This window comes from Artemia franciscana, chromosome 14 (assembly GCF_032884065.1).
Source record: "Artemia franciscana chromosome 14, ASM3288406v1, whole genome shotgun sequence".
NCBI classification, from domain to species: domain Eukaryota; kingdom Metazoa; phylum Arthropoda; class Branchiopoda; order Anostraca; family Artemiidae; genus Artemia; species Artemia franciscana.
The window spans coordinates 3,715,799-3,728,650 of record NC_088876.1 but is presented as its reverse complement, the minus strand read 5'-3'; the positions used below and the strand labels follow the sequence as shown (position 1 = coordinate 3,728,650).

The window sequence follows — 12,852 nt, the reverse complement described above, 5'->3', positions numbered from 1 at the left end:
TTCAAAGCTAAATTTGGAGAAAACAACTCATTAGCAATATTCACTATACATCTAAAAGAAGAGTTCCCTTCCAACTTCTTCTTATTCAGCAGACGGGCTTTTCAGTTGATACTATTTAGCCCTTTTCCTTTTGGCTCACTCTGTGAGATCGACAGAGCTATGGAGCTGGTTTGTCTTGTATGATTTGTATCTGCTCAGATTTCTTGAAGTATATCTTTTGATACCAGCAGTTGAATTATAAGAGAGTATATATTGATCTCTGTGCTCTGCGGGAGAGTATGGTCAGCAAGACTCTTGGCTGTTGGTGGAATTTTGTGGTGTTTGAAGCATTCTAACATTTTACGTCGCAGGGTATACTGTGCAGACGTCAGCATATTACATTCAAATAGGCAGTGATCTATTGTTTCATTCTTAAGATTACATGACCTGCAAAGGGGGGACGAGGGAACTTCGCCACTTGAATTAGGAATCTGATATGAAAATGCCTGAAAATTTAGCCCATTTGAACCTGACCGAATCCTATGATAAATCTTGGAAAGGTGCTTACTTGGGAAAGGTGATGGGGTAGGATTCTTATTAATTATCAGTACCTCTGTAAATCTCCAGCGGTAAATATCTCTAATGGGGATTGGTCTCCCACTTGGCTGGTCAATATTTAAAGCATTTTTGGCTATTTCATCTGCCTTATGGTTACCTATTATACCTGAGTGGCTTGGAATATACTGTATATGAGTTAAAATACCTTTTGTAGCAAAAATATCAATAATCCTAAGACAAAGAAATGTGTCAATATCCATCTTATTTTGAGAAGCTGACGAAAGAAGCTCTAGGCTTGACAAAGAATCAGAATATATTATAATATTTTTAATATTAACTTTCATATATTCATTAACCATGAGGAAATCTAGTGCCATGATTATGGCGTTTAGCTCGGCAGACATTACAGATGAATTATCTTGTAATCTCTCTCCTAAAGCGATATTATGGGTTGGGAAGAAAGCTCCGCTTGCCACTTTCTCATTCATTTTGGACCCATCTACAAAAATTTGGAAATAATTTTTATAAGCAACATTATTTAGTTCGGCAAATTTTTTCTGAATAAAAGAAATGGGGGTAAGTTCTTTGGTCCACTTTGAGAAGTCAGTCTTTATTATGGGGGTTGACCAACTCCAAGGGGGGGTTTGGGGGAATGTGGGTGCAATAGATTTTACTGGCACTGGGAACTTCTTCTGGATATTTGCATATTCATTTGCAACGCCTCTAAACATAGATGGATTTCTTAACCAGTTATGCAGGGTATGAGAATCATTGGCTTCAATTTTTGTAAGGTACTTAATTAGTAGAGATCTTCTTCTTTCATTTATTGGTGATAGTCCACTCTCAGTAAGCAGAAACTTAGTTTTTGTTGGTTTCCTAAGACCAAATATAAGACGAATTATATCATTTTGTGTCGTTTCGATTTTTTGCATGTGGGTCTTAGCACAAGCACCATACACTATGAGGCCATAATCAATATGGGGCCTTATATATGATTTATAAAATTGGATTAGTGTTTTCTCATTACAGCCCCAAGGTGTGGCTAGTAGCCTTTTAATTATTCTTGTTTTTCTATAGCACTTTTTTATTGTATTTGTGATGTGGAGGTGGAAATTTAGTTTTTGGTCAAGTATGAGCCCTAGGTAATTAATTTGATTGTCCTCTGGGATAAGTATTCCATTTAATGTTAGCCTAGCATCATAATGATTTCGCTTATGGTGGAATTGGATAATTTTTGACTTTGTGGGTGCAGTAGGTAAAATGGACTTTTGGGAGAACTTTTCAAATTGGAAAAGTGCATTTTGCAACTTTGAATGCGTAATCTCGAAGGTATTGCCAGTTGCCCATAATACCAGATCGTCAGCGTACTGTAGATTGGTATGTGGGAGGTTCATGTCCCACAGAAAAAGTGAAAATAGGAGGCAGCTCAGGACTGCACCCTGTGGAAGGCCTTTGGTTATTGGAGTTTTGGGTGAAGAGGCTGAACCTACACAAACAATGAAACTTCGGTTTTCTATAAAGGATTTTATGAAGGATACAAGTTTGGGGGGTAGTCCAAGGTTTGTAAGTTTAACTAATAGAATCTGGTGGTCAACATTATCATAAGCTCCTTCAAAATCTAGGAATGCAGCAGTTAAGACATTATTTTTTGATAGGGATTCATTTATTGCATTTGTTAACACTATGAAAGCATCTGTTGATGAGTGGTGTTTCCTGAAGCCAGTTTGAGTATGAGGTATCAGATTATTCTTCTCAACAAACCAAAGCAGCCGATGGTAAATCATTTTCTCCATTAATTTTCCCAGCACTGGGGTAATCATTATGGGTCTATATGACTGAGGGTCATGTTTAGGTTTATTTTTCTTTAAAATTGGTATAAGAGATGAACATTTCCAGATATTAGGGAATGTGGATGTACCCCATGCATGGTTATAGCAATTTAGGAGCTCCTGTTTGTACAAAGGGGAAAGATTCTTTATCCATATAGGGTGTATATTATCATAGCTACTTGTAGCATTGGCCTTGATATGCTGAATTGCATTATTCAATTCATGTATCGAGAAGGGATGGTTTATATATTCTGAACCTTATACCTTCCAAAATATCAAAATATCGATCCTTCTTCTTCTTCTTCTGATTCAGCAGACGGGGCTTTTCAGTCAACACTTTTCAGCCCTTTTCCTTTTGACTCACTCTGTGAGATGGACAGAGCTATGGAGCAGGTTTGACTTATATAATTTGTATCTGCTCAGATTTCTTGTAGTATATCTTTTGATGCTAACAGTTGAATTATAAGAGAATATATATTGAACTCTGTGCTCTGTGTGCAAGTATGGTCAGCAAGACTTTTGGCCAGCAAGGTTAGTGGAATTTGAAGCATTCTAACAATTTATATTGAAGGGTATGTTACATTCAAATAGGCAATGATCTATTGTTTCATTTTTAAGATTACATGACCTGCATAGGGGGGAGGAGGGAACTTCACCACTTGAATTAGGAATCTGATATGAAAATGCCTGAGAATTTGGCCCATTTGAACCTGACCAAATCCTATGATAAATCTTGGAAAAGTCCTTACTGGGGAAAGGTGATAGGGTTGGATTCTTATTATTTATCAGTACCTCTGCAAGTCTCCAGCAGTAAATATCTCTAATGGGGATTGGTCTCCCACTTGGCTGGTCAATATTTAAAGCATTTTTTGCTATTTTATCTGCCTTATGGTTACCTATTATACCCGAGTGGCTTGGAATATACTGGATATGAGTTAAAATAGCTTTTGTGGCTAGAATATTAATAATCCTAAGACAAAAATAAAGTGTCAATATCCACCTTGTATTGAGAAGCTGAAGAAAGCAGCTCAAGGCTTGATAAAGAGTCAGAATATATTATAATATTTTTAAGATTAACAGTTATACATTCATTAACCATGAGGAAATCTAATGCCATGATTATGGCATTTAGCTCGGCAGACATTACAGATGAATTATCTTGTAATCTCTCTCCTGAAGCGATATTATGGGTTGGGAAGAATGCTCTGCTTGCCACTTTCTCATTCATTTTGGACCCATCTACAAAAATTTGGAAATGGTTTTTATAAGCAACATTATTTAGCTCGGCAATTATTTTTAAATAAAAGCAATGGGGGTAAGTTCTTTGGTCCACTTTGAGAAGTAAGTCTTTTTTATGGGGATTAACCAGCTCCAAGGGGGGGGGTATGGAGGAATGTGGGTGCAATTGATTTTACTGGCACTGGGATATTCTTCTGGATATTTGCATATTCATTTGCAACGCCTCTAAACATAGATGGATTTCTCAACTAGTTATGCAGCATATGAGAATCATTGGCTTTAATTTTTGTAAGGTATTTAATTAGTAGAGATCTTCTTCTTTCATTTATTGGTACAGAAACTTAGTAAATAAGAGATGGATTACATCATTTTGAGTCGTTTCGATTTTTTGCATATGGGTTTTAGCACAAGCACCATAAACTATGAAGCCATAATCAATATGCGTCTTATATGTGATTTATAAAATTGGGGTAGTGCTTTCTCATTACAGCCCCAAGGTGTGGCTAGTAGTCTTTTAATTATTCTTATTTTTCTATAGCATTTTTTTATTGTGTTTGTGATGTGAAGATAAAGTTTAGTTTTTGGTCGAGTATGAGGCCTAAATAATTAATTTGATTGTCTTCTGGAATAAGTATTCGATTTAGTGTTAGCCTTGCATTAGAATGATTTCGCTTGTGGTGGACTTGGATAATTTTTGACTTTGTGGGTGCAATAGGTAAAATTGACTTTTGAGAAAACTTTTCAAATTGGTAAAGTGCATTTTGCAACTTTGAATGTGCAATCTCAAATGTGTTGCCAGTAGCCCATAATACCAGATCATCAGCATACTGTAGATTGGTATGTGGGAGGTTCATGTCCCTGAGAAATAGAGAAAAGAGGAGGCAGCTCAGGACTGCACCCTGTGGAAGGCCTTTGGTTATTGGGGTTTTGAATGAAGAGGCTGGACCTACACAAAACAATGAAACTTCGATTTCCTATGAAGGATTCAATGAAGGATACAAGTTTTGGGGGTAGTCCAAGATTTGCAAGTTTAAATAAAAGAATGTGGTGGTCAACATTATCATATGCTCCTTCAAAGTCTAGGAATGCAGCAGTTAGGACACTATTTTTTGATAGGGACTCGTTTATTGCATTTTTTAACACAATGAAAGCATCTGTTGATGAGTGGTGTTTCCTGAAGCCAGTTTGAGTATGAGGTATCAGACTGTTCTTCTCAACAAACCATAGCAGCTGATGGTAAATCATTTTCTACATTAATTTTCCCAGCACTGGGGTAATCATTATAGGTCTATATGACTTAGGATCATGCTTAGGTTTGTTTTTCTTTAAAATTGGTAGGAGAGATGAACATTTCCAGATATTAGGGAATGTGGATGTCGCCCTGCATAGTTATAGCAATTTAGGAGCTTATGTTTGTACAAAGGGGTAAGATTCTTTATCCATACAGGGTGTATATTATCATAGCTACTTGTAGCATTGGCCTTGATATGTTGTCTCTTGAGATTACCCTCTGCTTGTAATTTACATAAATATGTAGCAGGGGATGGTTTTTTAAGTTAGCTCTCCTAGTTGCATTTTTATTCTCCACATAATTTGGCAATCTTTAGTCCACCATGCTTTAGGGGTGGGTCTAGGGATGGTTTTCCTAGGTGAAGTTTTGTGGATAGCATGATTAGTTGTATTTGTTAGTATTGATGTCATAGCTTCAGCATATGTGTCAGCTGTAACATCTGAAGTATGAGATTTCTGGGTTAAACTTAGGATTCCTTCATTAAGCTTATTTCTAAACACAGACCAATTTGCTTTGGTGTTGACATATTTAGGGATATGTGGGAGAATTTTGGCTGGTTCATTTAAAGTGGATATTATTGCAAAATGGTCAGTGCAAAGATTTTCAATTTTCTTAATATAAATTTTATTTAGTATATTTATTGAAACAATTTGTAGGTCAATAGTTGAGAATTTGCCACTTTTTGGGTTAAAATATGTATTTAGATTAGGAGGGGTAGCAATTGCTAAATCGGCATTATTTGAAATCAATCTTTCAATATGCTTACCAACTTTGTTTGCTGTCTTATCCCCCCACAGAAGACTGTGGGCATTAAAATCCCAGCAGATGATTATATTTTTTAGCATATTAGAATTAGTAATATAAGTGAAAAAATCCATGGCATCTGTAGTGTGGTCATTAGGGTTATAAAGATTTAATATGAATGTTTTTGTATTATTTATCCAGACATTGATACCAATAACATCAACATCATTTGAAAAATCTGGGAAATTAATACCACAGAATTTAATATTATTATTTAAAATTATAGCTATGCCATCTCCTTTTCTCTGTGAAGACCTATCCTTTCTCAGGATAGTATATCTTGGAGACTTTGCTTGTTGGTTATTAGTCAAATGGGTTTCCTGAAGGCAAGCAATATCAATGGAGTTATTATTCATAAGATAAAGTTCATTTAACTTGTTTTCTGAAAGTGATCTTACATTCCACTGAAGTATTAAAATATGCTGTTTTGTTGTTTTAATTTTCATTTTTCTGTGTATCAATGTTTAGCTTTGTTAGAAGCAGAGCACGATCTTTTTTTGCTTGGATATGCTTATGATTTTTGCTTTTCGTAGCTGTTTTAAGTTCATTGACTGTATTGTATTAGAATTTAGTGTAAATAAGCACATGTTAGGTGTTAATTCATTTGGATTTTCATCTGGCATTTTGTTGATAATTTGATTAATTCCCAATAATACTTCTGATTCATTTCTACTTGGGAGAGGTGGCCATTCTGATCTTCTATCATTACTTGCAGAGGCTAGAAGGTTTGTCCAGGGTGAATCTCTCTTATAGGAATGTGAGCTTGGTTGCTTTGAGGAAGGAGTCTTATTGGGGGGGCTTGATGCTTTTGGTAGAATGTTTAGTCTGTGGGTGAGAGGGTTGGGTGGTTTCATAGTTTTTGGTCAGGTGTGATTGAGCTGCATTTGCTTCCATTGCTGCAAAAGGTAAGGTATGTTTTTTTCTGTTGCTATTTGGAGTGTTAGTGCTCGTTTTTTTTACATATGGGCATAAAGTTTTATTTGTGGAATCATGGGGACCATTGCAGTTGATACATTTTGGTTAATTGTTTTTACAATTTTTCATGCCAGTGGGGTGGGAGTTTTTACAAGAATTGCATTCATGTAATGTTTCACTGCATGTGTTTTTTTGTGTGTCCTAGTTTTAAACATTTTTGGCATTGGATAGGTTTTGGCTTGTAGACCTTGTGGGTTTTTTTTTGTCCAAGAAGGAATATCTGATCCAGGTTATTATTTTCTTCTCTTAGTGTGAATAAGTTAGACTTGCTTAACTTTTGGCCATTGACATCTGGTTTACCCAATTGGGTTACATCAGCTACTGGGATTGGGTTATCAGTTCTGTCAGAGAGCCCTTCTTTTAGATCCTGAATAGGAATTTTGGGAGGGATGTTATGCACTACTGTTTTAGTTGGGTTTTGGTTTGGGGTCCAGAGAACAGATTTTATTGGTATGTTAAGAAGAGATTTTGAATTCTGTAATATAATAGCTGATTTAGAATCTTGGAGGGCTATTAGCAGAGATCCATCATGGTTAATGTTTAATGAGAACATTGATTTTAACACTTTGAAGATTGCAACCCTCAAGAGAGTTATCTTTTTTATCTCAAAGGGGGTATCTGGAGTGATTTTTAAGTATATTCCAAGGTTTTGTGTGGGGAATGTTGGATCATGTGGAGGGGTATTATTTTGAATTGGGGATTTTTTTTTTTTTTTTTTAGTTTCTTGATAGGACATCTTGAAATTCATTTTCATTATCATCCTGTATTGTGACATACGCCCCCACTACCACCATTGTATTATTCAATGACCCCTCAGGTGAGCTTTGAGAAAGTTGACTTGACCAGCCAAGGGGCTGAATGTTTTCAGTGGTACTTGGGGTAGGGTCTGGAGGACTTTTTTGGGGGTGTTCTATGCATTGCCTATTGGAATAAGCTTTAATACAATCAAAAAGAGGGGAACAAATTGATATTATAAAACCAGACTGTCTGCACTCTTTCAAAGGGGGGACTTCACCATCCACAAAAAAAAATACAGTGTTGTCCAGAAGATGGTTTGGTGTAAGATTGGTTTGATTGACTACTGATAAATCTAGGTAAATATCACAAGAAATTTTATTATAAATTTCTTAAAGCGTTGTTGTTGATCCTTCACCCTCACCCCTGAACCATCTATCCATACCTGAGAGTAATGATTTTCTCTAAAAAAAAAAAAAAAAAAAAAAAAAAAAATTAAAACACCATTTATTTATATCTGAGAGCCATAATCTTAAAATACCAATTTCTTCACCCTCACCCTCTGAACCATCTATTCATACCTGAAAGTTATGATTTTCTAGTATTTTTTTTTAAAAATAGGCTACCATCTATTTATATCTGAGAGCCAGAATTTTGAAATACCAATTCCTTCCCCCTCATCCCCTGAACCATCAATTCATACCTGAGAGTCATGATTTTCAAGAAATTTTTAACAAAAATACCATCTATTTATATCTGAGAGCCATAATCCTGGAATACCAATTTCTTCAGCCTCACCCCCTGAACCATCTATTCATATCTGAGAGTCATTATTTTCTAACATTTTTTTTAAAAACACCATCTATTTCTATCTAAAAGCCAGAATCTTGAAATACCAATTTCTTCACCCTTGCCCTCTGAACCATCTATTCATGCTTGAGAGTCATGATTTTCTAATAGTTTTTTTTTCAAATACCATCTATTTATATCTGAGATCCAAAATCTTGAAATACCAATTTCTGCACCCTCACCCTCTGAACTATCTATTCATACCTGAGTCATGATTTTCTAACAATTTTTTAAAATACCATCTATTTATATCTGAGAGCCAGAATCTCGAAATACAAATTCCTTCACCCTCACCCCTGAACCATCCATTCATACCTGAGAGCCAGGATTTTCTAACTATTTTTTAAAGATACTATCTATTCCAACCTGAGAGTCATAATTTTCTGACAATTTTTTAAAGATAGGCCTATTTCAAAATAATAAAGTTTTTAGGACAGTGTTGTAATATCATCAGTGTTACCACATTAAACTGTAAAAACAAATAACCAACACTGATTAATCTAAATTTAAAATACTTTTGGTTTGTACACACCCAACCATTAGCTATCAATTGATTTCCAAAAATTATTTCATCATTGAAGGCAGGCTACAAATTTTAATTACAACTACATAATATCAAAATACATTGATGATTTTGGAAAAGATTTTGTTTGTAAGAGCTATTTCAATACTGATCCTATTTACATCTACATAATTATGTGAAACTTGATTTTTTTTTTTTTTTGCAATAACATCAATGAAGTCAAAGACCATGGAAGACTAAATATCAGCAAAGAATTAAGACTGGTCTTCTGAATTAGTTCTTCTCATATCATGGACATTTGTGATACATAAAAAAAAGTCCTCCTATATCAATCAAAGTAGCAAATTGATTTTTACAATATAAACTAATCATTTTATAAAAAAATATAATGTGAACATCAATATTAGCCTGTAATCATTTGGTGTTTGTTTTTTACTTTTTGGTGTTCTAAACATGACTCTGAAAGTTATTTGTATCAGGGACCACATATCTGCAATTAACCAATGTGTGTGTGTTTGGCTAAAAAGTTTTAGAACCTATAACTTGTTCTATTACACATAAAAATTTTAAAGTCATGTGTATCATTAAAGGTCACCAATACTACTACTACTACTACTAATAACTCACTGCAGCACCAAGCCGCCTGAGGCCAACACAGCTACGCACGCTCCTCCTCCAACCTAATCTATTTAAAGCCTCCCTCTTTACACCCTCCCAGGAAGTTCCCATTTCCTTTAAATCCTTATTTATGACATCCTCCCAACCCAGACAAGGACGACCTGCTTTCTGTGTAGCCCCAGACGGTTGGCCAAAAAGGACAATCTTCGGTAATCTGTCATCCTTCATCCGTAGAACGTGGCCTAGCCATCTCAACCTTTCTTTCATTATAGCCCCAGAAAGCGGGATTGAACCACACTTTTTGTACAACCTACTGTTTGAAATACGGTCAGTCAGCCGGGTACCCAGAACAATCCGTAGGCAATTTCTCTGGAAAACATCTAGTAAATTTTTATCTGCTTTTCGGAGTGTCCATGCTTCAGAGCCATATTTGACCACTGTCATCACTGTAGCTTCCAATATTCTAATCTTGGTTTGTAGGCTTATCTTTCTATTCTTCCAAACTTTTTTTTAACTGTGAAAATACACCCTGAGCTTTAGCTATTCTACTTTTAACATCTTCACTGCTCCCACCATCTTTACTAATAATACTACCAAGGTAACTGAAGCTCCCAACCTGATCAATCTTTTCGTTACCTAAGGTCACCTGTTCATCTTCACTTATTCCTAACCTTAGTGACTTAGTCTTCTTAACATTAATTTTCAAGCCTATTTTAGCACCCTGAACTCGTAAAACCTCTAAAAATTCATTCATTTTGCTCACACTTTCATCTAATATGCTTAAATCATCAGCATAATCTAAGTCCAGGAGCATTCTTCCTCCCCATTTGATTCCATGGTCTCCAATTGCCTTTCCTGTGCTCCTTAAGATGAAGTCCATCAAAATGATCCATATAAAGGGGGATAGAACACAACCCTGCTTAACTCCTGATTTAATACAAAACCAGTTGCTAACCTCATTTCCTACCTTAACCGCAGCAGTATTATTCTCGTACATAGCGCAAATCACTTTAATGTATTTTTCTGGTATACCATATAACGATAAGACCTTTGTTAACGCTGTTCTATCAACAGAATCGAAAGCTTGCTCATAATCGATAAAACTAAGGACCAAAGGTGTTTGACAACGAAGGGACTTCTCAATTATTAACCTAAGAGTGAAAACATGGTCGACACATCCTCTACCTTTTCTAAAACCGCATTGTTCTTCCCTTAAAACTTTGTCTACAGCATGTAGAAATAGCTTATTTGTCAAAGGTCACCAATAGCTTATTTGGATATTGAAATGTGCAGGTAAGACAAAAATTTAACAAGAAGCTCTCCTCTCTCCCCCCCCCCTCCAAAAAAAGTACCAATACATAGCCAAAATTGCATAAATTGGTAAAATTCTGGTTTATTGACTTTTGGCAATCTTGGAAAGGAGTTAGGTTAGGAAAATGAAACTTTCAGGGGTGGGTTCAAGGGCTAAAGTATGTCTTGGGAAGGTATTTTGAAGTACCTACCTCCACTCTCTCTCTCTCTCTAGAGGGTACTGGCCTTTGATGACCTTCAAAAATATGTGTGTTATAAAAGTGAAACCTTGCAAAATAGATCTTCTGCTTGAATGAAGTACAACAAGATTGTTTTCAGCTTCACAACCTTGCTCAACCCCAATTTATAAGGTTTTAGAGATATGCAAATACATTTCTTAAATTTTGAAAAAAAAACATTGATCTCAGAATTTGGTCAATGTTGATATTACCTTAACAATTGTTTTGGGTCACAAAACTATTGTTAATAGATCCATTTTGACTTTTTGAGCATCTTTTCTCTCTTGCAAAACTACTGTAAACTCACCATTATAGAGTTATTCTGGCCCAAATATCCTGTATTTACACATATAGAATTGTGATCATTTCTGTTTTTGTTGATTGGATATTTGAAATCACAAATCTGTAATAGTTTAGAGACAAATTTGAGCTATATATTTGCACATCCGGGTGGGGGTAAACTACTACTACTATTATTACTAATAACTCACTGCAGCACCAAACTGCCTGAGGCCAACGCAGCTACACATGCTCCTCCACCAACCTAATCTATTTAAAGCCTATCTCTTTACACCCTCCCAGGAAGTTCCCATTTCCTTTAAATCTTTATTTATGACACCCTCCCAGCCAAGACAAGGATGCCCTGTTTTCCATGTAGCCCCAGATGGTTGGCCAAAAAGGACAATCTTTGGTAATCTGTCACCCTTTATCCATAGAATGTGGCCTAGCCATCTCAACCTTTCTTTCATTGTAGCCCTAGAAAGCAGGATTAAACCACATTTTTTGTACAGCCTACTGTTTGAAATACAGTCAGTCAGCCAGGTACCCAGAACAATCTGTAGGCAATTTCTCTGGATAACATCTAGTAAATTTTCATCTGCTTTTTGGAGCGCCCATGCTTCAGAACCATATTTAACCACTTTAGCTTCCAATATTCTAATCTTGGGTTGCCTTTAGACCCATCCTTGAAAGTTTCATTTTCCTAGCCTAACCCCTTTCCAAGAAAGCCAAAAGTCAATATACTACAATTTTACCCATAAATCTTTCTTTCCTGTTGCTTGTTTACCATTTGTCATCAATATGAAGAATAAACACCACTACTCCAGTGTTACCAATTCTGGCAACTAGCCTACTTCAAAGCATTCTACTTTAAATTTTCTTTTCTCTTTTATTCTTTTAAAGCCTGGAAACTTAATTTCCCCAAGAAGCAATTATTGAGTTAGCCTATTTAAAGAAAAAAAGAGTCATCAAATGAATAACTTGTATTCACTTTTATATTTACTAAATTGTTTTAAACAGCAAATTTACTAGAAAGACAGCCATATTAATTAAGAAATAAAAACAAACAAAAAATCTAGAGGTGATAGCCAGCTTATATTTTATTAGCTTTCTTCAAAAAAGCCTCTTTCCAACAGTAACGTATTTCTTTAAGGAGAGTAAAGTACTAGGCTGATGTTATAAGTTAGATTTAAATTCACACCTGAAAGTTTCACTCACTTAGACTAGTTTACAGGATAGCCTAGCAAAAAAAAGCTTCATCTAGAATATCACATGTAAGGAAAAGCAACCTGTAAAATGTGCTTACATATCTCAAAACTGCAATATTTTGTTCAAAAAAAGATATCTATGCAATACATTTGCTAAATAATCAGTCTTAAATATTTTCATTTGTTTCTTCAGGAAAAGAAAGAAATCTAAAACGAAGAAATTGAATGCTGATTTCACACTGACCGTGTCCGAAGGCTTCTTTCCCGGAGAATGCTGCATCCCGATGCAGGGTTAATTCTGAATACTCAGTCCGAAAGCTATTGTTGTCATTTGTTCTTTGAACCTTAATAACAGTAGTAATTTTGTTTGTCCCTTCTCAACAGAAACTCAACATAGCAGGGAAGAAATAGAAATCGACCTCAAGATGGAAAACAG

General features: G+C 35.4%; 1 protein-coding gene across 2 annotated transcripts in view; it reads right to left on the bottom strand.

Moving 5' to 3' along the window:
- Nucleotides 1-12,648, bottom strand: part of LOC136035193 (TBC1 domain family member 15-like) — a 104,089-nt gene extending 91,441 nt beyond the window's left edge. For both annotated transcript variants that reach the window (XM_065716777.1, XM_065716778.1), the window contains exon 1: nt 12,515-12,648. The gene's annotated coding sequence lies outside the window, so the exon portion shown is untranslated. The remainder of the gene's footprint in view (nt 1-12,514) is intronic.
- Nucleotides 12,649-12,852: the final 204 nt, after the last annotated feature.